We start from the raw sequence: 5000 nt of genomic DNA, 5'->3' as shown, positions 1-5000 counted from the left end.
ATCATCATCATCATCATCATCATCATCATCATCATCGTCATCATCATCATCCTCATCATCATCCTTATCATCATCATCATCATCATCGTCGTCGTCGTCGTCGTCAGCATCAGCATCATCATCATTAGCAGCAGCAGCAGCAGCAGCATCATCGCCATGTCATTGAAGAGAGAAGTTCAAGTTTTACGTCCTCACGGAAAAGCCATTAGGGGCATGTTCCCGGGTTTTAACCCGACTTTAGATGAGATACACAAGTGAATGCGTGTTTAGGTGGTGTGCAGCCATCTGCACTTATGGCAGAATGACCGAGGTCTTTTATCGGACGGGGTGGCCGAGTGGTAACGCACTTGCGCTCGAAAGCGAGAGGTTGCGAGTTCGACCCTGGGTCAGGGCGTTAGCAATTTTCTCCTCCCTTTCCCTAACCTAGGTGGTGGGTTCAAGTGCTAGTCTTTCGGATGAGACGAAAAACCGAGGTCCCTTCGTGTACACTACATTGGGGTGTGCACGTTAAAGATCCCACGATTGACAAAAGGGTCTTTCCTGGCAAAATTGTATAGGCATAGATAAAAATGTCCACCAAAATACCCGTGTGACTTGGAATAATAGGCCGTGAAAAGTAGGATATGCGCCGAAATGGCTGCGATCTGCTGGCCGATGTGAATGCGTGATGTATTGTGTAAAACAATTCCATCTCACACGGCATAAATAAATCCCTGCGCCTTGAATATGTGCGCGATATAAATTGCATAAAATAAAAATAAACAAATAAAAAAATAAATCCCTGCGCTTAGAACTGTACCCACGGAATACGCGCGATATCAGCCTCATATTGATTGATTGATTGATTTTACGTGCCACTGTGGTGATACGAAGGGTCTCTGGGCCTGAACATAAAGTTGACCCGTGTCCGTCCCGGCCCGGATTCGAACCAGCGACCGTTCGATCACAAGTCTAGTGCTCTACCACCTGAGCTACCCGGGCCCCCTTATATCATTGAAGTAGCTGTGTAACATATTTATCTCATATAGTATGAATGCTAATTCACACAATCTCTGGGGAAAAGAGCTCACATTTAAAATTAAGTCATTAACGTTTTGGCTGTGGTTCTAAAAATATCAGCTTATATTGCTTATTCATCAATGGTCATATGTTAAGAAAACATTTGATAATAGAAGTATTGCAACTCACACTGAACAAGCAAAGTTGCACTCTTGCTCTGGTTAAGCTCTTTAATTGCACAGGTCACCTTCCCGGCGTCTTCACATTGAACGGATGCTATGGAATGTATGATGCGAAATCCATCAGTGGCATTCTTTACTTCCTTGAATGATAGATCGCCCTGTTCTGTAAACAGCTTTGGCTGCAAGACTTCGTCTCCCAATTGTAAGTCACACACCACATCAACCGACACATTTTTGACAACAGCATGTGTGATTCTTGGGTAACGAGGAGGCTTGTGAAATCTCAGATACGTTTTCTTGATAAACAGTGACACTGCAATTGATAAAGAACAAAACCAAGTCAATACAATGGTGATTAACACAGCCAAGCAGATTATGCGAGCACATTTTCATGGTCGAAATATCAAATGGGTCTGCTTGTGTTATGCCGTTTCTTTCATTCTGTATACATATCTTCTCATTTGTCTGCAAAGGTACCACCTTACATCTCCTTGCCTAGTCTGAATTAAAATAAAACACAGAAAACATAGACACAGAAAGACAGGCAGAGGGAAACAAAAGAAAAACAACAAGTCGCGTAAGGTGAAATTACTACATTTAGTCAAGCTGTGGAACTCACAGAATGAAACTGAACGTAGTCCGCCGCTAGTGCAAAAGGCAGTGAAAGTGACGAGCCTGTTTGGCGCGGTAGCGATTGCGCTGTGCTTCATGGCACGCTTTACTGTACCTCTCTTCGTTTTAACTTTCTGAGCGTGTTTTTAATCCAAACATATCATATCTATATGTTTTTGGAATCAGGAACCGACAAGGAATAAGATGAAATAGTTTTTAAAACGATTTCGGAAATTTAATTTTGATCATAATGTTTATATTTTTAATTTTCAGAGCTTGTTTTTAATCCAAATATAACATATGTATATGTTTTTGGAATCAGAAAATGACGAAGAATAGGATGAAATTGTTTTTGGATCGTTTAATAAAAAAAATAATTTTAATTACAAGTTTCCGATTTTTAATGACTAAACTCACTCATTAATTTTTAAGCCACCAAGCTGAAATGCAATACCAAACCCCGGGCTCGAAAATTGCTTTGCCAAAATTTCAATCAATTTGATTGAAAAATGAGGGTGTGACAGTGCCGCCTCAACTTTTACAAAAAGCCGGATATGACGTCATCAAAGGTATTTATCGAAAAAAAGAAAAAAATTTCCGGGGATATCATACCCAGGAACTCTCATGTCAAATTTCATAAAGATCGGCCCAGTAGTTTATTCTGAATCGCTCTACACACACACAGAGACAGACAGACAGACAGACACACACACATACACCACGACCCTCGTCTCGATTCCCCCCTCTATGTTAAAACATTTAGCCAAAACTTGACTAAATGTAAAAAGACAGACAGAGACATACAGTGTATGTGCTACACAGAGAGAAACATTATAATATGTTTGGTGGCTTTTCGGCAGAGCAGCTTTTTTGTTGGTCTGAGGGAACCGTATCACCTTTTGCTTCACTTTTATCGAACAAGGCCGCAGTTGATAAATTTGTAACAAAAGGCGATATGCTCCCCGAGGACCAACAAACAAATGCTGGTCAGACAACAAGCCACCAAATACGTTTTTGTCATCATTATGGTAGTGTAACAGTACGCATAATAACCCACAGGGAGACGAATTTTTAGAATGCAATTCCGGGCCGCAACACGGGTCACTGTAGTTCGATATAACACGTCATACTTGTCTGTGACGTCAAAGGTAACTTCGTTGCTTTTATTCCAAGTCAAACAAATGTACAGAGCTGCCTTTGCATTTGCGAGTTCGGTAAGTTGTTGGCATATTCATTTTCTTTTGAGTGTTATGACTTTTCGTTGTGCATTTTCCGATTACAGAGATAAGTTGCACATTGCTAATGAGTCGCCGCGGTCATTATCAATGTTGATTGAGTCTTTCAGAATGAATTCTTACAATCGTTGTCCTCAGAAACACGAATCCAAAGCCTCGATGGTTCCACACATCAAACAATCAGCCTGATTGGCTTTTACTTTGACAATGTTAATCCACGTTTCGCCTGAAAGCTTTAACACATTCACCACCTCAACTTGTTACATGGGGAACAGTTTTATTTATTCCCGAGCTAGTTATGAATGAACACTCGTAAAAATTATGACAATACTAACATGTTGTTTTTTTCTGACTAAAAGACAACTACTCGTTAGTGTTGATAGAGGAGTGAATAGGTAAGTAGGCAAGAGAGAAAAATATTGACATTTCCAGGAGACTGCACAACTACAGCAACATCTAAGTTCTCCTCTCACCTCTTTCCCTTCCTCCACCCCTTCATCATTTTGTTGTTAAAAACAATAACTACAACTACTACTACAACTACAACAACAACAACAACAACACCAACACCAACAACAAACACAACAACAACAACAACAACAACAATTAACTGATGCAGTTAATCATGTTGTTCATTTAAAAAAAAAAAAACTAGCTACTCAAGAGATGCAGATGTCTTTTTAGGAAGTACATAGAACACAATATGTCCTAAAGTGTTGTCTAAAGTACTCACATTTCACAGTAAGATTCAAGAAAGCATCTTCTACAAATGCAGGGAGAGTTGACCATTTCCAGATGCCGCTGAGGGACCCTTCTATGGGTCGGACAAACCGGTAAGACTCATCAAAGTGGTCAGGACAAAGACATTCGTCTGAATCAGATTTGCAGTGACCATCTTCATCATGAACAAATTGACAATAACGTTGGGCCCCACTGGAGATGGCATTCTCATGATCAATTGAAATAACCTTAATCGGTCGTGGTCCAGCAAGACACGAAGCATTGGTAATGGTAAAGTTTATGTTCAATTCGGCGTGTTCTTCAACTGTTAGCTGGTTTCCAGAGGAGAGCATAAAATGCCCACCTGCACACAACACGTATATTTGCTTGATTAATATCCAGAAGGAAAAAACACGATAGCAATTGCAACTGCCGGGGGGTGTAGGTCTGGAGAGAAAGAGAAAGAGAGAGAGAGAGAGAGACGGAGAGAGGACAGAGAGAAAAAGAGACACAGAGACAGAGACACAGAGACAGAGAGAGAGATAGAGACAGACAGACAGACAGACAGACAGACAGACAGACAGACAGAGAGAGAGAGACAGAGAGACAGAGACAGAGACAGAGAGAGGGAGATAGAGATATTCGAATTTAAAAATACCTTAATTCCCGTGTACGCAACTTGTAACTCCCCATAGACTCGTCAAGACGTTTATCTGAGCTGAGGGTAGAGTATCCTTCACTAAAACTACGCGTACAATCAACATAATAATTAACTGCTGTGTGGCACATTTTTGTTGAGTTGATTTCGTCACTGACACTTTTGCCCACCTGCAAAATCATTTCAGGAAAAACAAATCTTCCTGCACAGAAAGCAGGCTACTATTGCATTGTTGGTATAAAGTCAAAAGGAAGAATACGATCTTTCTCATTTGATAACAGACAGCTCTGCAGTAGCTTACATATCATTTGAATCAGAAAGAAATGTAAACGTATGGCATACTCCATGTTTATTTGCACGGGTTACTTATCAGACTGTTGTTTTTAATGAGAGTCTTTAACTACTCACGAACATGCAGTGTAACTTACATTTGTCATCGGCAAGATCGGAGAGTTCGCATGACACAAGCAAGTAGAGAAAAATAACATTTCGCCAAGGCATTCTTGTGAGTGTCTATGCTGTACTGTTAACTAAATAATCGCCGCATTTCTCAACTTCACATGTGTTGAGTAACATTGCCGGTGTAACACGGGA

The sequence above is a fragment of the Littorina saxatilis genome, linkage group LG8 (genome assembly GCF_037325665.1).
Source record: "Littorina saxatilis isolate snail1 linkage group LG8, US_GU_Lsax_2.0, whole genome shotgun sequence".
Classification (NCBI taxonomy): Eukaryota; Metazoa; Mollusca; class Gastropoda; order Littorinimorpha; family Littorinidae; genus Littorina; species Littorina saxatilis.
This window is presented reverse-complemented; position numbering follows the sequence as displayed.